The following is a 21,376-nucleotide window of genomic DNA, read 5'->3' on the forward strand; positions in this document are numbered from 1 at the left end:
CTTGAACTGCTTTTGGAATTACCTGTGAGAGACTGGATATCCCCCTGCTGTGTGCCAGCCATGTGAGCCTTGGAGAAGGCAGGGAGCCACAGTTTGTACCACTCTGAGCTGGGGTGTTGCCTTCACCCCGTGCTCCAGCTGTGCTGAAGTGACAAACAAGGCAATCCCAATGCCCTGAGAGCTGCCCAGGCAGCTGCAATTTCCCAGGAAGCTGGAAATGAAAGGGGAAAATTATAAACTGTTTGTGTCTGGTCTTGCTACAGCAAGTTGGTGTTCCATGTGCCAGCTTGAAACAAACTTAACCTTATATTTTTTGGGTCTTTGTGTCTGTTCCCTGCACACGGAGCTGCTGCTGTGCAGAGCTCCTGGCTGTGTCCTGCACTGGGCAGTCGAGACACCTCACTCTGATGCTCTCAGCATTTGGATGTATCTCTTTTTAATCTTTTCCATCTGGAACAAGGTCAAGAGGGTTATTTTTTCATTTGCCCCAATATTAGGTTCCTTCACCTCATTTACAGCAAACCCTTGACAAGTTAAGCAGACAAGGAAAATCCTGCAGGATACAGAAGATGCTTTTTTTTAAATTTTAGGTGCTAATTTTAAAGGAAGAGGCATTTGGGCAGTATTATTACTTGTATAGAGCCTCTTTCGAGTGCTAGAAATCTGGAACAGTCTCCCTGTTTTAGAGGCAAATAAAATTTGCCTTTTTTTCCTGTGAGCCATGTTGAATTAATTGGAAAGAAATGAACCTGTTATTTCTGACTGACTCAGGTTGGCTTAGGAAGGCTGTTTGGAAGGTTGGTAATTCTGAGTGGGGACTAGGATGGCATTTTGCATGAAATATCTAACTTGTTAGTGGTGATTACAACACCCAAGTCAAGATGATGAGCTTTGTGTAAGGCCATCATTTAGCAATCTGCATCAGCTCACTGAGTAGTTTTGGGTTTATTGGTGTCTTTGGGTAATAGTCTGAGGGAAGGGAAGATTGCAGTGTGCTTTTGCAGAGCAGACAGTAATGGCTGTAGAGAAGCAGGAGTCTGTCTTGGTCACAACGAACCTTTGAGAGGACTTTTTAAAATACCCATCTATCACATTTGTTGGGGTATCATTTCTGCTGCAGTGTCCGGGATGTGCTGCTTCAAACGCTCACAGAAGGTCTGTAGAAGGCACCACAACCCTGCTGACTCTGCTCAGGATCTTTGTGAGGATGAGTGAGCAGTGGGCTCGGCTCTTTGGGAATGTGCTGCAGCTCAGGGCAGTGAGAGTGCCCTGCTTTTCCTGTGAAACAGTGTCAAACACTCCCTGCAATCCACAGAGCAAAGCAACTCGCCTGGGACTCCCTCCTCCAAGTGTCCTTTTCAAGTAACTTGACTGAAATGGGAGGAAGACGAGTCAGTTTTGAACTCAGTGCCTTCCTCTTAAATAAATATACAGCGAGATTCTGTCATCTTTCTTTAGCTGCTCTGGTGCTATTGGGGGTAGATAAAAAGCAGAAAGTGTTGCATTTGTTATTTTCAAACCAAAAGGCAAAGAGTAAATATTTAATGTCATAAATAAGTATAAATACTGAATATAATGATTTGAGTTTTTTTTCTTACAATTTTTTTGACTACAGTTAGGAAAATGCCCTTCTCTTGGAAGGCAGAGATAGGGATAGTGCCTCAGAATGGTGCAGCCCCTCCTCAGCATAGTGCTACATATTTTAATAGGTTGTGATATTTTTGAAATGAGCACATATATGTATATCTGACTAACCTGCCCCATTTGTTTCCCAATGTAACAAGTTGTTACATCAGTTTCACGTTTATCCTTTTGATCACTGAAAATAAGGACAAATATTCTTGCAATCTTATTTACCCCTGGTATAAGACAGTGCTGACTGTGCTGGTCTTCCTTCCACCCTTGAACACTTGCTCTGAGGGCTCATGCATCAGCTCTTCCTCCTGAAGTGTTTTCTCCCTTACTTTTCTTTAAATATTCAGGATCCTCACTTCACAAAAGACTGGTGTCACTCTACCCTGAGGAGTGTAGGTGTGCCATTGTGCTTCCTTCACTTCCCAGCTGCAAGAACATACTTGTCTAGTGAGCCATTGTCTTATTTTCCCACCTGCTCTTTCTTTAATTGCTATAAATTCCAGAATTACAACGGTACACAGAAGGGTTGGCAATTCAGAGCAGGTCATTAAGCCACCAGCATGTGCTTCTGGTTTTGATGTTTACCTGCCTAAGCAAGGAAGTGCCTTTTGAGTCCCATGAGCTTCTCGATCATCATGGAGCGGTTGGAGTTGGAAGGGACATTGAAGATCATCTTCTTCCACCCCCTGACATGTCAGGGACACCTTCCACCAGCCCAGGTTGCTCCAAGCCCTGTCCAACCCGGCCTTGGACACTTCCAGGAATGGGGCAGCCACAGCTTCCTCGGGCAACTTGTGCCAGGGCCTCCCCACCCAACAGGACCAGCTGTATCTTGCCTGCTATTTATGGTTTTGTTTCTCCATGAGAAGGAACTCCCAGCTTTTATTTGATCAGGAGCTGAGACTCGTAACAGGCATGTGCTGGTCTCTGTCCTTGGGGTGCAGTGAGCAGTGTTAACCTCACACAATTCGGGTCATTTCCTTGGGTATGGATTGCCTGGGAATGTTCATGCGTAGAAATCCCTGCATTATTACATTTTTAGCATTATCACGTATCAGTGCTGCTTCAGTCTCGCCGAGCATGAAGGCTAATCCACATTCCAAAAGCAAGTAAATGCCAAGAAAAAAAAAAATTGACATTTACAACAGAATCCTTTATTCAAATTGTTTATTTCATCCAAGCATGAAGCTGGATTAAAAGTTGCTTAAAAATAGTGTTGCAGCTGAGTACACAAATAATGCTTTGGTAATATTGACAAGTACTTGGGTGCTCAAGCAATGCCTGGGGACATGTGGCCTTTGCTGTATGATGGGCTTCTTAAAATCACTTACAATTGCAAACTTGCATAAAGATTTAAGGATAAGTGCACTGGCACAAATTGCCCAGGGAAGTGTCCAGGGCCAGGTTGGACAGGGCTTGGAGCAACCTGGGCTAGTGGAAGTTGTCCCTGCCCATGACAGGATTTTTAAAGTCCCTCCCAACCCAAACCATTCTGGGATTCTGTGATTAGGTGTGAACTGTGTGTAGCTTCCTTTGCTGTCACAGTGCAGACAGTCCTGAGAAGAAGGTCCTGATCAACAGCAACCCCACCCAGGGACCCAGTACTCCCCAGTGCTGAACAATTTATGGAACTGGAAGCTGGTTCTTGCCTGTAAATGCAGCTGGGATTTTTAGTGTGGTGTTTGGCCTTTGTTTTTGTCCTGTGTTAAGTTTGTCGTGCAAGTGCAGGTGGTTACATTGGCACGTGATGGAGCAGGGAGAAGATCAAGGTGCTCCTTTATAAGTGCATGTGGTGCATTAAGGGAAGGCCAACAGGAGACCCCCCTACTCATCACAGGGGATTTAATAACTTGGTGCAACACAGCAATTTATGAATCTGTCTTACACATCTTTGTATGAGGTGGAGACTGGATCCCAACCTCCCTCCTCTCTCCCTGGGCTTTTGGCATTCATTAGGAGCTCAGAAACAAAAGCTTTTGTTTTGTCTTTACCTTCTTTTTTTTTTTTTTTTCCTCTCAAATATATTAAGGCAGTTTTCCTCCAGGACTTTACCTCCATTATTTCCATATATATTTAAATTTTTTGCATTCCAGCTTAAATTTTTACGGTGCCTAAATAAAATTGGTCCCATTATAAACTTACAGTCAATTTGGTAATGTAACAACTTAATATTATATAAGCATGTTTCTTGCAAGAAAATTTGTTTTGAGTGAAACCATATGCACATGTTAATGGGAAATATTTTTCACACTTCTCCTTTTTTGCCATTCTTTGTATTTGTTTCAATACTTATTAATAGCATCCCTCTGAAACTTCTCTGATGAGGATATACAGCAGATTTTTTTAACTGGAGTACAGTTTTAAATGTCTTGGATGTGATTCCAAACAGAGCCGAATGAGAGTGAAATAATATGTACTCCCTGATTGATTATATAGCAATAATCATACTTAGTGACTTTCCTGATATTATATAAACCCCTGGAGCAAAGCTCTATCAATAAATTAATTATCAGTCATTTTTTTGTGTGTAAATCAATCCACAGGTACTTTTCACTGTGGAGCTTTTGCTGGGGAACTTGATATATACTGATCTTTGAGTTCACATCTTGTTCTTTGGAGAGGTTGCAGTCCTCATTTGGGCAGCTTCCCACCTTTTTCCTGCAGTAAACATTTGCATTAGAAGGGTAGTATTTTGGGGGGTTGAAGTTGTGAATTTTAACAGGTTTGAGGTAACCTCCACTACTTTCCAACACGACACTGCATTTTGTTTATCCTGTAATTCGTGTCTCTGCAGAAAATCTGCTTGGCAAGCAGTGCTTCCTGGTGCTTGGTGTCTCACAGCTCAGTCTTTTGGGGAATTCAGGGTGGATGGTTGTTTAGCTGCCAGCACTGGCTGTCCACTTGATTTAAAGGATACTGCTTCACCCTCAGGAGATTTCTATCCAGCTAACAGGCACTTGTGACTGATAATTAGGGTGCACACCATGGAATGGTTTGGGTTGGACCTTAAAGATCATCTCATTCTGCCACCCTGCCATGGGTAGGGACACCTTCCACTAGCCCAGGTTGCTCCAAGCCCCATCCAACCTGGCCTTGGACATTTACAGGGATCCAGGGGCAACCACAGCTTCTCTGGGCAACCTGTGCCAGGGCCTCCCCACCCTCACAGGGAAGAATTTCTTCCTAATATCCCATCTAAACCTCCTCTCTGTCAGATAAAGCCATTGCCCCTTGTCCTATCACTCCATGCCCTTGTCCAAAGTTCCTCTCCAGTTCTCAGAGCCCCTTTAGGTACTAAAAGGGGGGTTCTAAGGTCTCCCTGGAGCCTTCTCCAGGCTGAACAACCCTGAGCCTGCCTCCATAGGAGGGGAGATGATGATTCGACTATTTTTTGCTCTGTGTGGTTGTGTGAAAATGGAAAGGATGTTGTCCCATGTAGGGCCAAGTATCACCACTTTATCCCAGCCTCACTTCTGATGGAAATGATTCTTTCTCTCAGGGCTCACCCATTTGAGCAATACCATTAGGGTTTGCTTTTTCATGTGTGTATTTTATCATGGGTACCTGTGAGGAAATTCATCTGATACCTTAATGTCCAGTTACAGCTCGAAAGGTCTTTTGTTTTTCTTGCTGCCTGCTCCCTTTTCCAGTCAACACGTGGATCCACAGAGCCCCCAGGTCATGGTGCAGCTCCCTGCAGAGCTCTGCCAGTGCCTGCTGCAGGAGGAACAACTGAGCACTTACACCCACTCTGCTTCCCATCTTTTCACCAGATTTTTCCCAAAAGCAAAGGCCTTCTGTATTATCTTGTAGTGGCTTGGTTTTCATAGGACTCCCTTTGTAGGGAGCCATTTTTGAAAGCCTCAATCTATTGGATTTTAATATATCCAGATATATAAACCCAACTGACTCTCCCTCATCCATGTGCATACAGCAAATCATGAACCAGGCCTTGCCTTTACCAAAAAGCAAAACTGACTTCCTTCCTTAATAAAAGTTATTTTTCTACATATTTATTGCTAGGTTTAATAATTCCTTTTTATTTTCCTGGTGTAGGTGCCAGAATTACTAGTCTGTATTTTACTCATATAGCCACTATAATCTTATAAAATGAGAAAATTAATGGCCCTTCCTTCCCCTCTCTCTGCTGCTCCAGTCACCTGCGCTGGAAAAATCCTCCCTTTTTCCTGTTCCTTGGCAGTTTCTGCCTCTGTGCAGCAGCTTCTTTTGCAGCAGTTTGCAGGTTGCATGTTACACACAAACCTATTTTTATAAAATCATTACTGCAGCCCAAAATGTGGCTTCAAGCTTTAAGACATCTTTAGTTCTGCTTTAGTTCTTTTGGATTTTATGCTCTTGATACCTTAGAGATTTTTTTTCCCAAGTACTCCTCCTCCTCCTCTATTTCTTTATAATCCTGCTTTTACATGCAACACTCATTTGCATTTTATTTTTTTTACTAAAGCTTCTGCCCAGATGGAGAGTTTTATATGTTCTTAACCGTCAGGGTTTTTTGTGCAGGATTTTTAAAAGCAAGGTCAGTCCATGGGAAATTCTGTTATTCCTAATGAAGGATAGGTGGCACTCTTGTTATTTTTGTTTGGGTCCTTGAAATAAATTAGGTGTATGTACTCTCTCAGAAAGATTTCTTTTTATAGAGTAAGTGCTTTAGAGAGTGTTCTTGAACATTGAAGAGGATTTGATTTTATTATTTTTTTTTTTATATGAACATGTACTTCAATTGCCTGAGTCTGTGACTGGATCACAGTACTGTGTAGGAAGAGAAAATGTTATTTTTATGAAGACCTCAAGAAAAAGTGCTCAGCTGCATGGGACTGGCTCATTTGACATACATAATTTTTGGGGTATTTTTATTTTCTTATTATTTCATTAGGCAGAGAAGAAAGTCAACAAAAACTTTAATGTAATTTTAACTCCAGTTATACCTTTCCACGTTGTACTTTCTTGTTAGTTATGTATTTGAAATGTAGATTTAAGCTGGCATGGTGATCCTAGCACTGCTGAATGAAAGGAAATGGCAGGTTAGCAAGTGCTGAACAGTCTACAGAGCCTTTATTTCTTAAACCAGGGAAGTAAATATGTGTTGCCCCAATTTTGTCAATTGATCACAGAATTTGTTACATTTGTGTGTTTGAGGATCCTCTCTTATGATGTAAAAATCCTGAAACATGGAGAGATACATCCTGGTAGAGGTAAGAGATTGTGGTTGTTTTCCATCACTTCAAAGGAAGATTTGTTTCAGCTCTATGGAATGTTTTCCCCTTCTCTGACTCTGTGTGCAGCCAGAACGTGGTTCCATGGAGGTATTTTAACCTTGGTGCTTGATTGCTGCAAATCAAATCAATTTTATTATTCCTGGGGGCTGACAGCTTCATCTGGCTGAGGCCAAGTGATTTGGTGACCTCGGACCTGTTTCTCTTCATCCACTTGTCAATCAATTGATTCTGTTGCTGCTCTGCCCAGAAAGGTGCCCCGTGGTGGAAGGAAAAGTGGAGCAGCAGAGCTGCAGTGAGCAGAGATTGGAAAAGTCTCCATCCTGCCTCTGAAGAGTATGAATCTCTCCCACGGGAATATCTAAATACTCGATATTTTGTCACGTGTTTTTGCCACGTGAAAACATCTCTGTGATGGGGTCATGGCTTGGCCAGTGCCACAGACCCTTTTCAGGGAATTTGTCAGCTGAAGCCCTCTAAGCAGAGCCATTCCCAAGTTCTGAACCTCCTAAAAGGCTCCTTTGGCTGTGCAGTTCAAAGAGAAAATTAAATAGGTGATGTGGAAGGAAAGGAGATGATCATTATAGACAAAAACACAGATTTGTGTGGTTTTCATTGAACATTTCCTGGTGGGTGTTGCTACCTAATCAGAGCATAATGTGCTTTGTGTTGTTTTATATATTTTTACAATGCTTTAATTTTAGTGAACTACAGTTTAGATTTCTTGCCAATGTTTTGCTAGCATGGCATGAACTCAGTTAAAAGAAAATCTTTCTTGAAAGAGTTTCCAATCTAATTTAGGTTTCAGATATCTTCACTTTAAAATATTTAGTCGGCGTATATTCACTAGGGAAAGAGAGTTTGATTTTAATTTTCATGATGATTGAATTATGGAATTAAAAATTGATTGAACAAGCTATTTTGTTTTAATGGATGAAGAATCATATTATAAGTTGGCAGTTTATTTTGCAGTTTATATTTTTGGTGCCCTCCCATGTAACACAGGCTCACGTATTACTCATCCCTCCCTTCTTCTCCTGCAAAGTGATTTGGATTTCTAAAAATCTTTTTAATTTCAATACCCTGAGGTGTTTGAATAGAAGAGTCTCAAAGAAAAACCTATTTTGACGCAGGAAGTTTTCTTGATATTTTGGATAACATTTACTTTTACTTTCCAACGCCGAAGCAGCTTTCAAGCTGATGCCTGTTATGGCAAAGAATTTTGTGTTTTGTATAATAGTACAAGTCCCAAATGGGGGCAATTATTGAAGTTAACACTTTTTGCCCAACTGTGGGAGTACCAGCATCTTTGAGAGATCCCGATTTTGGTTCTTATTTATGCTTGACATTTAATGTGCTTGACATTCTGATTATTTTACACCTACCTAATTTCTTCTAGCTCAAGGGATAATGACAATATTTTAAGCATCTGTGAAGTGTAGCTGCATGTTACTGAGCAGGTGCAACACTACAAACGGAAGGAAAAAGGCCCTAAACTATCTCTGGAATCATTATTTTTTGTGTTGCATATCTCAGGGTCAGTTAGATTGGTTATCAGTTTGGTTGCCAATATCAACCTTACTAATATTTAATGTCCTTTTATTTACCTATTTATCTATTTGTGTGTAAATAGATGTATATAAATGAGACTCAGACACAATGCTGGACTGTGGGCTTACATTGTGTCCTTTGTGATCTAGGGGTGAGGCATTATAGGGAGAGATTTCTGAGTAGTTACTGGGAACTTACATTTTTCCTAAATTTTAAATTAAAATGGTGCTGTAAAATAACAAACTCAATATAAAATTCAGCCCATTAAGCTGAGCTCATATGTCTATGGCACATATTTACTGCTGGCATAGTAGAACTTAGAAACAGCTGACCTGTGTCTTGGTTTACAGATAACTGGGATATAACATGAGAAATAAATGGAAAAAAATTATCCAGTTAAGTATACTCTCTGTGAAGTCTTTGCTCTCCCTTTGGGACATAATTTTATTAGTCAGCTTCTTGAGTTGTATTCCCATTTAATATGCAGTTCCCTACGGTCACATCAGGTTTTAGGCTCTTTTTAAAAGGTTCAAACGGGTATCAGGGAAAGAGGAAGAAGGAGGAAAACAGTGGGAAAACCAGGCTCTTCAGAGAAGTGCAGCTGGTGGCCACAACTTCCTTTTGTTTCCTTTACTGGGAATCTTGTGCTGCTTTGGACTATCGTAGTTGTGGGTAAATTGACTACATGAAGAACGGGGAAGAAAAGTTAAAATACTTGATTTTACAGACCCATGTGGGGACATTTTAAATACTTCCCCAAGTCCTCACAAAACAGTCGCCATGGCCCAGCAAGGGGTCCTTGAAGCAGCACTGACTGAATGGGTTATAGGAATAATTTTTGAAATTCCTTTATTTTGCAATCTTGCCACCTGCTGGTATACTCTGATAATATGAAATTTGGTTAGAAACGTGTTCCAAGAGTCATATTTTCTTTGGTAGGCAAGATCTTAAGGCTGGATGATAAGCAGGTTCTTATTTCCAGCTTGCAGGTGCAGTGTGTTCTTCCTTGGCTGTGTCAGTGCCCCGTGTCAGTGCAGTGCAGGCTGTGCATCCCTTTGCACTAAACATAATGGAATCATATCCTAGAATCATGAGTTGGAAGGGACACTAAAGATTGTCTCGTTCCAACCCCCTGCTGTGGGCAGGGACACCTTCCACTAGCCCAGGTTGCTCCAAGCCCTGTCCAACCTGGCCTTGGACACTTCCAGGGATGGGGCAGCCACAGCTTCTCTGGGCAACCTGTGCCAGGGCCTCCCCACCCTCACAGGGAAGGATTTCTTACTGATATCTAATCTAATCCTACTCTCTGTCAGTTTGAAGCCATTTCCCCTTGTCCTGTCCCTCCAGGCCCTTGTAAATAGTCCCTCTCCATCTTTCTTGTAGGTTCCTTTGGGTACTGGAAGGCCACAATTAGGTCATCTTGAAGCTTTTCTTTTCCAGGCTGAACAATGCCAATTCTCTCAACCTCTCCTCATAGGAAAGGTGCTCAACTCCTCTAATCATCTCCATGACCCTCCTCTGGACTTGCTCCAACAGGTCCACGTCCTTCCCATGCTCGGAACCCCAGAGCTGGAGGCAGCTCTGCAGGTGGGGTCTCACCTGAGCAGGGCAGAGGGGCAGAATCCTCTCCCTCCCCTGCTGCCCAAGCTGTGGGATCAGCCCAGGGCATGGGAAGTTTCTGGATGCTGGGTCATGTCCAACCTCTCACCAACCAGCACCTCTAAGTCCTTCTCCCCAGGGCTGCTCTCAATCCCTTCGTCTCTCTGCTGCCACTGATTTCTACAGACATGAGGGAGGAGAAAGTCTAGAGATATTGTGTGGTCCTGGAACACTGCATTGTGGCACATTAATCTTCAAAATATATTTGAAATGTAGTTTACAAAGGAATGACGTCCATGTCCTAAAATTCCCTGATAAAATTAGGCAAACTCAATTGACCTAAGTTATGGTAAGAATATTTAAGGGATGCTGTTATCCCTAAAACAAGTACTGTAAATCCAAGCAATATGGAACTTAAATGTTTAAACTTTCATTTGGGCACAAGGTGGAGACTGAATCAAGTCCATGACGTGCAAAACCTGTCATTGCTGAAACTTTAGTGGCAGGAGCATGGGGAAGCTCACTCCTTTATGTTAATCTGAGATGAAGCAGATGTGGTCTTACTGGTGTCTGCAGGGAAATCCTCATCTATAATAAAAGCTGTTTTCACATAGTGTTCAAAGGGCATTAAACAATCCAGTTTTTGCAAGCTGAATCCAAAGATGATTTACTGAGGGGTGTGATGAATTGCTCGTTAGCTGGAACTCACGAGTCAGAAGTGGGTGTTTTCTTTACCCAGAGTGTCCCCTCCGGCTCTGCCATATGCTGTTGTTTGACACAAGAGTAACTGAATAGATTTCTGCCACTTGGGTCAAAAATGGCATTGTACTGGAGCACAGTGGTTCCCTTTTAAAACAAAAACATCAAGAATTTATTTCCTTTTATTTCTCCTTATGGTACAGTGTTGGTGTGTTCCCACACGGAACACTTGCACCCAGTCCAAGGAGGACTCTTCCTTGCAGCACTGCTGCCTGTCGTTTCAGTACACCCACTCGAGCCTCTCTTATGAAACCAGTCAGAGTGGCATTTATTCATGGTGGCATCAGTATGGTGACCTTAAGACCTCTCAATTATTCACTTGCAAGTTTTTATGGCATGCAAGGAAAACCAGTGGAATCTCTCCCCTCTCCCACCCTCCCTCTCTCTGCCTTTCCCTCTCGCACGGACACAGAACACGCACAGACCCACACAACCCTGGCCAGCTGCACTGCTCTCCCTCTGCCCTCTCTGAAATGAGCCAGAGGAGCAGTTACTGAAGCCACCATGATGAGCACTTCCCATTTTGGTTCCTGCTGCCTTCTCCTTCTTGGCTGTTTTCGGCCTCAGACTTCTCCTTCCCAGTTTCCACCTCCCTCTCCTGCTTCGTGTTCTGTGTTTGTCCTGTTAGTACTGAATATTTCTAATGCTGAGTAGCTGTTCTGGAGCAGCTTGAAGTCCTGAAGCTCTAGAGTTATGTTCTTCTAGCTATTTTTAAAGATGGTGGGAATTATGACCAGTTGTAAGTCTCCAAAGGACTGTGTGCATAAAAAGTACCATTTATTTACATAAAGGAGAGGCCAGAGGGGCTACAGCTCTGATAAATGGATGAGAACGAGAGATTATTGGGACTGAAGCCCATGGTTTCCAACTTTTAATTCACATCTTTAGTCACAGAGTTAGAACTTTTTAATCACATTATTTTACTGCAAAAATGTCCATAACTATTTATGACACTGGATGTTCGCTCTTGGATCCGTTTCTCCTGTGGGGCATCCTTCAGATCAATCCTTGTTTGTTCTATTAATTTGCTTAATTCTCTGGGGTTTGTCAAGTCTAATTATCTTCTTTCTTTCTTCCAGTTTAGAAATCAAGATTGATTAACCAACACGAAAAGCCCCAGCTGGTTATGTGACTTGGAACCCTGTTTATGAAGCGCTCATTCGTTTTCACAAGACGACAGCACTGTAAGTTGTTTTTATCTTTTTTCTCCCCCAAATTAAAAATCTGTTGTTTTGTCTCAATAGAAATTCTAGACAATTCCCAAGGAATTCAACTCTTATTGGTAAATACACTTAATTTGTGGCTTAGTGACACCAGGCAAGGAAATAGAAGCGCCTTATTCACTTTACTGTTCTACTCACCAGGGATTTCTTTCACGTAACGATGTTACTCATGGTTTCATATCATTTACAGAGAGCTTCCCTCAGTTAGAAAGATCAATCTGCTCTCTCTTTACGCTGTGTTGAATGAAGTGTGGGATCAGTGAATGTGACAAATGTATATTTTGGACTCCATTGGTGGTGGATTATGTAAGGGCAGAGGCTGGAAAGCAGGTGCAGGAGGAGATGGCAGTGCCACTCAATGGCACCTCTGCAAACAGCTCTTGTAGAACTCTAGATTGTCCCCCACCTTCCAGACCCTGAGATTTTGGACTAAATAATGCTTCCTCTGTACTTGATTTAGGAAGTGTTTTCCCGCAATTATAAATTTGCTCCTCATAAGACAAACCTTCAATTTTTACTTGCAGAACAGAACTGCACAGTGCTATGAAAGCAAGAGTGAGGATACATAAATGAAAGTTCCAGCAGTAATATTACATGGCTTAACTGTTGTTTGATATATATCATGAACTACATGTTATAAGATCAAACTTCATAAAATCATTAGATCCAGGTGGAGTGCTGACAGGTACATCATGATGCTGTCTGTGGTATGATCTCATCTTTGCCTTTTCCAGTTGTGTGAAAATGTTCTGCCCTAACAGTGAGGAGACTCTTTCGTGTCTGTAAATATGTGGTGGGAGTTTTAAAGGTTGAATTTTGGTAGCCATAAACTGACATGAGGTTCCACTTCAGGTGTGGGGCAGCACCAGGTTCCCTTAGGCTTTTCTTTAGCTCTACCTGCCCTGGAAGCCAGGCAGGTTGGATTCGCTGAACTTCACAACCATGTTAAAATGGCATTGCCCGATTTGCTCTGAATGTAGGAAAATTCCCTCATTTTGTAAGTGAAAGGAACAACTTATTTAGGTATTTATTCTGAATTTTCTGTTGAATAGCAAATGATTCTAGTGACTTGTAAGTGGTGATACAGTGCACGTAAAATCTCTGTTTTCATTTGTTGCCTCTCTTGTTACTGATGGTTCATTCACCAAGAAGTGAAAATTAGGTATAATATTCAAACTATTATAGAAAAAGAGGAAATAACACTACCTACTAAAGTAAGTTTTGGGGTTATGAAAGAGTAGAACCAATAAAGAAAAATGAATAAGTATTTAGTTTTAAATAGAGTTTTTACAGTGAAATATAAGCTTACTTTTGATTTTTATGATTGCAAAGAGGTGTCTGAGCAAATTTGCTTTTATGGGAACAACAAATATATTCCTGGTATGGTAGTGAGATTAATTAGCTTGTTATTAGGAAAGAGAATCACACTTATTCTTTTTTTAACAAGTAAACGTTGGAAGCAAAAACATAGCAAGAGTACCCTGTTGCTCTGGGTGTCTGTTGATAGAACACTTCCTCTCCTATGATATGTGTGGAAACAGACTTAAATCTTGATATGAAAAGCACAAAGAAATGAATAATACAGATAAAAAGGCTTTACTAGTTTTCCATGAGTACTTAAGGAAGTTTTCCATAGAATAGAGCTGTAAGGTCTGCGTAGCTACTGTGGAGAAGACCCCACAAGCTGGTTTTAGATTATTTATTTGCTTTGATACTGTGTGTTAAAAACATGAAATAACTTATGAAGTTGTTATGATGTTTATAAAAATAATGATGTTTTACAAAGAGGGCACTTGCACAGCTTTCACGTATTCAAAATATTATCTACCATTTATGTGGATAGAAATTACTCGAGGGTTTGCCCTCCTTTGTCACTAATAATTTCCAGATGGATTTCCACCAGGGTGATAAGTGGACCTGCACTTCTCACCTACACCTAAATGTTTGCTAGGCTCTTTTAGCTGAAACGAATCTAACTTAGATCAAAATGTTCTGCTCAGTGCCCGTGTTTTTTTTTCAACAGAGAGCAGAATGAAAAGCTGGTCATAATGACTGTGTGTGGGCAACTGTAACATCCAACCACTGCAGGGTGTTCAGCATCACTTCTTACTGACAGTCTGGGACTGCAGCAGTTTGGCACCGTTGCTTTAGTGAAGGTTTTAATAGGTGCTACAAGCTGTGCAGACCAAATATTGTGCTTGTCTTTTGAAGTATTAGTGATTCAAGCTTCGTTTTATTCAAAAACTCTTAAAACAAGTAGTCTATAATCTATTTGTCAGACACTCAAATGCGTGTAAGAGACTGAAAAGCTAAGACAGACTTACTAGAGAGGCAACTTTCTTAGTCATTCAGCTATTAAAAAAACAAAAGCCTCCTTGAGGTTTTGTACTTTATTTTTTTTTTTTTTTCAGAGAAATAAGTGGAGTTTGAAATACTGTAATTTTCTCTATTTCTGAGTATAATCCACAATAGTTTTAATTCCTGTTGTGGAAGGCAAGGTGCCAGGCACAATCACACAATTTAGCACACTTGTAAAAATAAAAAAATTGTAACTCCCCCCAAAACAACCCTTCCTAAAGCACCCTCTGCCTTCAGCCTCTCACATCCTCTTCCAGAAGGATATAATGGGCTGACTCCCTGGATTTCATTATTTAACTTGCCTCCCAACCAGAACCGAGATTCCATGTATGTAAGATGTTGCTTGTTCCCACTGATGAACACAAGGTACCTGTTCTGGTTAGACCTTAACACCAGCTTTAGATGTCAGGAACCAGGAGGTAACACTGCTTTGGCTGTGGGAATGTGTCTGGTGAGGCCTGGAGTGCATAAGGAATATTTCTTCCCAAAGGTAGCTGCAGCTGTTGTCCTCTCCTAAAGATATTCCCATATGAAATCCTTCCCGGTTTTGTTTTGTCATCCCTGTGATTTATCAGAGTTATTAAGGGAGATACTTTGGGCTGTGCTGTTATTTCTGTGCTCAGAACTGAAATGTCAGCTGGAACTGAGATTGGAGAAGCTGAAGAAATGGTTTTATCTCCAGCACCACGTGCAGCTCCACCCTCATTTCACTTCTGCCCCGTAAAGGCAGGGCACTGGGAAGCCACTGAAACTTTTGGCTTTTCCAGTAGTTACAATAACCTTTGGCAAAGTGCTTTTGTCACTTCTCCCACCTACATTGGAGGGAAGCAGCTGTAACAGCAAAGCGTGGGATTATGACTCTCACTCGATTGCAATTCTCGGCACAAATTATGCACCAGCTCATCCCCAAACCATGGCATCTATGGCAGCAAAGTTGGGTTTAGAGGTGTGAGGTAGGACAGTTCCAGTCATCTATTTCTGTCTTATTTTTCCTGGGATTGTCCCCTGTGTTTTGAAGGGGAAGAGGAGCATGTCACTTGTTAGATGTGAATGTGATGATATTCGTTCAGAGTTGTGCAGAAGCAGGGCAGATTTGTAACTTCAGTTACCTGTACGATCATTTTGCACAACTGAATTCAATATATCTGTGAATATATCTGGACTCGTGCTCCTTTGAAGAGCAAACTTCCTTTAATTAAATAATCTTTTCCTACTATCTGAAGTTAGTGACATTTTATAATCATAAAATTGCTGCTTAATTTCAGTTTACGTAATTTTAATAGGTCAGAAAGGGTGATATTACAACATAACTATATTCAGTGAGAGAGTAACAGTAAGACAGTAGTTCTTGCCTAGGGTTTCTCATCAGTATTAGAAAAAGTATGAATTGTTCTCTCTGTTTTAGAGATGATGGGACCTGTGGCTCTATGAGGTTATCCAGCATGTCTGTGCAACCCTCTCTTCCCGTGTTCTATTGACTGACCATCCCAGTGTAATGACTCTCTCCAGCAATATATTAAAATACCATATGGAAATACAAAAGCCAAAAGAGTTAATGGATCTTAATGGAATAAAATTAGGATTTTTTTTAATATTATTTTGAAGCAGAAAAAAAGAAATGTGTTCCTGCAGAGTTCTGTGTTGTGTGTGCTGTTCAAACCATCCATTGGGTTTGAACACATTAAACATGAAGTTAACATATAATGTTAGTTTATTTTCTTATTATTGGCTGTTACCCTGGGATTTAAATATTTCTTATCTGTCTTGGTGTGAAATGGTTGTTGAAAAACAACAAAGACCAGCAGTGCCAGGAGCTGATTTTCCTTTCTGCACTAAATGTATGGCACTTGTCTGGTAAGAGTACAGAGGGTGTTGGTGTTCCATGGGATTGTAAGGAATTGAATGACATTAGGGACAGCAAATGTCAGGTGAGACTTCAGTAAATGCTGGTTATTGGTGTAATTATTTCTTTCTTTCTTACTTTTGATGCCCTTTTCTCATCTAAAAATGTTTTGGAAATGTTGAATATAATTAAAAAGATAAGACCTTCCTAGCAATAATGAAAATATTGTTGTAATATTAATGTTATTATTTTTTATATAATATATTTTAGCTTTGCGTGTTGGGGATAATTTTGATTTTGCCTTTCCTGTTCATACAGTGGATTTGCTGCACTGCCAGCAAAATATCTGCTTTGAGGATGACCAGTTCCTCTTGACTTTGAAACAATCCTTGATAATACCAATAAATCTCTTGTAATCAATGACCAGCCACTGTCCATGAAGTGAAATGCATGTCTGTTCCTTGCTGCTTTGGGGTTTCTCTTGGCAGGATTTTATAGACATGTTGCTGGATTTGTACTGGCTTCTGGCTCTTCCTAGAGCCCAGATTAAGGCTTTTCTCTTGGTTTCTCCTAATGCAGAGCATATAAAATGTGAATTTTCTTAATGTGATACGTAGAGGGCTGAGTACAATTCAAATGCTAATATACAGAAACTAAGTCTCACAAAGGAGTGTGTTAACATTTGTCTTAATTCACTGTATTTCTAAGGATATGTCCCAAATCTTGCTTGGCATATCACACACTACATTGTACAAATTCACCCTTAAAGGCAGAGAGAAGCATTTGCTTTTTGCATAAGTTTGAGTCCTATGATCCCATGACAAAGTGAAGGTTTCCTTTCATGACCCCACCTGAGCCTACTTTGCTGATTCCCCCACTTTTCTCCTCCATTCCCGTGTTAAATTTCCCTTTTCCAAGGAGAAACAGAAATGAATATATCCAGCAGAGACTGGATTGGGGATTTATTTTCCAGCTGACATTGTTTTACTGTTTTCCTGGGTGCTAGAAAGTCTCTCATTTACTTTGGTGTTCTTGCCTCTCTTTTTCAATTTGCCCTGCAAGTGCAGCTCCTTGCTGAGATCAGGCTTAGCTCAATTTAGACAAAATACTAGTCCTTTTTTTACCTAGTTATTATTAGAATGTCTATTATGCTCTTAGATCTTGTTTAGCAGCTGTAAATTTTAAGTCTGTGTTTTGCCTGCTGTTGTCCATGGCTGTCAGGATTCCCCTCGACTTCAGGAATTGTGCACTCTTACACAAAGTAGGTAAATTCTCTGTTTGCTTTCAGTTTGGTGATCCAATCACTCCCTGTTGCAATTCATTCACCCCCCGGGGAGTTCATCTAAGCCAGTGATATTAATACCTGTGTTGCATGGGTATTTGATACTTCCCAGCTTTTGCAGGATTGTGTAATCCATTGAACTTCCTACACATCTTTCCCTGAGCTGGAGAGTCCTCCAGAACAGCGAAGGAAGCTCGAGAGGAGTTTGTGACCTCCCTCCTCACCCTGCCTTGGTCATCGTGGCCAACTTGTGCCTCAGGCTTGGCCCTGACTCCAGGCTCCTGCTGTCTTTGTTCCTTACCTGTCTCTTTAGTATTCCAAGATAGAGGTTTCGAATTTTTTGGCTTCTTATTGTCTGTTTGGATGGACTGAGTGACTTGTTTTTAAATCTTATTTCAGATTTCTCAGTAATCTCTCTCTGCAGATGTTGGTGCTTCAGCTCTCAGTGAAGTGATGCTTTGCTTTTTGTATATGTAAGCAACACACGGCCTGCAGCCAGATACTCAAACTCACAAAATATTTAAGAATATGTTTAAATGTGAGGTCTTACAGAAAATGCAAATTTATTACTTACTACTTTTCACTTGATTCTCATGATAGATTTCTGGAGAGTGCTCTGAGGCTTTTTCTCTTGGTGCTATCACTACCTTGCCTTCATGCTTATGCTAATTTTCTTTCTTTGCCAGAGCCCCATAGCACTTGTTATCAGTAGCTACAATTTCCTGCCACCTGTGGTGGAATATATTTCTTCATTATAAGCTTTTTGCTGCTTCCTCAAGTTTTGTCTTTGATTAGCTGCTATGGAATTTTTACATCTCATCACTTGTCCTGCAAAACTCAATTATCTGATAGATATGAAAATTGCTGTTTCTAGGTTATATTGTCCCAGATCACTTAGTGCCAGTTCCTGGTACCAGTACTCAGCTGAACTGGGATTAAATTCAGTGCAAGAGAGTCTGGTGGAAGACTGGGTTTTGTAGGGCTGATTTTGGATTTTGTTGGTGGGATTTTCCCTCTTTTAAAGTGAAAGAGCACTGGAAATGCCATGGCTCAGTTCAGAGTGACTTACCCAAACTGGGTTGGAATATAGCAGAGATTTATAGTAGAAATTCAGACTTTTTTAGTCTGAATTTAGTGAATATTTTCTTAATAGTATTTGCAGCAACTTTACATCCCTGTTTCAGGGATTATATTTTCAAGGATCTCTTGAAAAATGAGAATGTAAGCAGAGGTTTATCACTCACTGTTAAATCTTCGTGGAATGATGTGCTGTGAATCCTCCTGCCCAGACCCAAACAAAAGGGAACATAAATTACACCAGCTACTGGCTTTATAAATGCAAACATTATATTGCTATAGTCCATTAAATGGACTTTTCTGTACTCAGTTTAAAAAACCCAAACTTTTTATCTCAGGAACAGCTGTCCAGCTCCTCATCTGCAGTACAGAGTTTCTTCTCTCCATCAACATCATCTGGAAGGAGGATAAAAACCACGGATTTGTTAGAATGTGATAAAAAGCAGCGTGTGTGTATATGAAGGCAAATGTAAATTACACTGAATTTCCAGCATCAAAAAGGGGACTTGGCAAGTGCAGATGTTCAGCTTAAACACTGTAGGAGGAGAGAGAAGAAGTGGTTTTGTTTCTTTGTGCTGAGCTGTGGTGGAGCAGCTGCTGGGAGCTGAGTAGCAGAGATGAAGTGGCACCGTGTGTAAAGCTGCTGCTGTCTGGGATGCAGGAATCCATCTGATGCTGGCTGGGAAAAGGGCTGATGAGGAGCAACACTGAGGAGAAAAAGAGAGCAAATAATGAGTTTCTGTAGTCTTTATTGCTTATATCTTTACTCTTTCAAACCTTACCTTTCCCTAGGATATAAATTATAGCTTGGAGGGAGTGAGTCCATACTAGCCCATACTAGTCTTTGGAAAATTACTTGGATTAGGCACTTTAAGCCTGTTTATGAAACAGTCCAAGTACTGAAAAAATCTACTGGAAAAACTGTAAGGATGACCTTGTTTGGTTCCCCTGTGCCCACTTCTCCCAGGGACTTTTATCAGCTTCTGGGCTGCCACTCTCCCCTCAGGACCTGGGGCTGATGGTCTTTTGTTGTTGTTTTTGTTTGGTTGCTTTGGGGTTTTGTTTGTGGGGCTTGTCGGGGGGAAGTTGGAGTGTTTCCTTCCACCTCCCCCCAAAACTGACTGCTAAGGAATTCTTCCTTCCTTTCCCCATCCTCCCACAGGTCCCCAGAGTCCCCAGTCCTGCTGCAGTAGGTGATTCACCGCTGGGAATGTCTGTCAGTGTTGCCTGAGAAACCACCCACTGAAATGGGAACCAACTGGGTGCCCAGTGGGCACAGGTGGAACTTTTAAATATGAAACTCTTTCCTTTAAGCAGTTCTGGTTGTCAGTGTGCTGCGTGGCTGGGGCCACACGACAGTGGGGCACAGATTTGGCAAGGTGGTGAAATTATGGGGGTTGCTCAGTCTGTGTTTTCTCATAAACTCTTTTTTTTCCCCCCTCAAATCCCATGAAGTAGCATCCTTGAAAATTAGGAAAGGCAAACAGTAACTAGGTAACTTGTTTTTTCTGTATCCAGCTCAAGAGGGACTTTCTGGATCAGATATCACATCTAAACCAGAGTTTATAACAACCAGAAGTGGGTCATTTGTAAGGATGATTCAGGGAACCACAGAATTTTGATGCGAGGTTTGACAGAGGTTGGTGGTGGATTTTGCATTTTAGTGGGTTTCCTTTCCAAAGAAAGCAAAAGAAGGAAAAAACCAACCTGATGAAGTAAAGAGCCTGCTCAATTGTCTTGGTATTTCAGAGCAGAATTAAAGAACAGCAAATTGGATTTGCAAAGGCTAAAGGAGAAGGTTACAATAGTTAAGCATGAAATCATTAAGGATCAGAGAATTTTCCGTCTTGTCTTCATGGAGTTTGAATTAATTGTGATAAAATATACACCAGGTAGAAGAAAAATGAAAGAAAGTGAGAAAAGAGAAGAAAGGCTCGCCCTGCAAACCTGAAAAATTAATTTTATTGCAATCTGCATTTGAAAGAAAAATGGCAGCAATTGAAATCCCCCAAATCAGCACAAGAATTTTGCATATTTAGAATATAAAAAGAGCTTTAAAGCACTGGATGTTTTTGCAAATGCATGTGTATGAGCACACATGAAGTTAGTGTGCCTGTCCATACCCACACTGTTATAGTCCATCACCAGCCCCAAGATACAGTAAGATTTAAACTTGTGAAAAGCTTCAGTTGTTTCCCATCTGGAGCCTCAGTTTAATCCTCTGACTTTGCTACAGAAACCTTGATCCTTGTGAAGGTGTTAGTTTTTTTCCCCCATAAACTGCGTGTGACAGGGCTTTTGTAACTTCTGTAGTCAAATTTGAGTAAAACATAGCTAATTTTCATACTGTAAATTAAAAAAAAGGGTAATTTAGATTTTTTCCCTTACCTTGCCTATGAAACGCTTGTTGTGCTCACAAAAATCCCTCTTTGATGGTACGACATTTGAAAAAGTCTTGCCATGGTGGTTCAATCCTTGTTGAAGAAGAAGAAAAAGAAGTTGGAAACTTGCATGAGTGATTCATTTTGAGCAGCTATTTTGGGGGCCTGGCATCATCTGAGATGCGGCTTCACACAAAATGGGTGGGAAAACGGTGGTTTATATCCCTCCTCCACCCGGCTATTTAAATGAAAATCCATAAAACTCCATCAGGAGACTGTAATCGGGATTTATTGGGAAAGAACATACTTTAAAAATGCAGCAGGGGGAAAAAACCATGGAAGGATCCCAGGAGTGGGGAACGGTGGGTTGACTGGGAAATGGAGGAAATCCTGTGGGCAGGATCCAGAGTCACACTTGGCTTCGAGCCACAGAT

General features: G+C 41.0%; 1 protein-coding gene across 5 annotated transcripts in view; it reads left to right on the top strand.

Annotated features, from left to right (window-relative positions):
- ATP2B2 (ATPase plasma membrane Ca2+ transporting 2) overlaps positions 1–21,376 on the top strand; it is a 411,315-nt gene that overhangs the window by 127,505 nt on the left and 262,434 nt on the right. For all 5 annotated transcript variants that reach the window (XM_027738163.2, XM_027738225.2, XM_027737921.2 and 2 more), the window contains exon 3: positions 11,858–11,962. The gene's annotated coding sequence lies outside the window, so the exon portion shown is untranslated. The remainder of the gene's footprint in view (positions 1–11,857; positions 11,963–21,376) is intronic.

This window comes from Pipra filicauda, unplaced genomic scaffold (assembly GCF_003945595.2).
Source record: "Pipra filicauda isolate LSUMZ 115617 unplaced genomic scaffold, ASM394559v2 scaffold102_size2360937_pilon, whole genome shotgun sequence".
NCBI lineage: Eukaryota > Metazoa > Chordata > Aves > Passeriformes > Pipridae > Pipra > Pipra filicauda.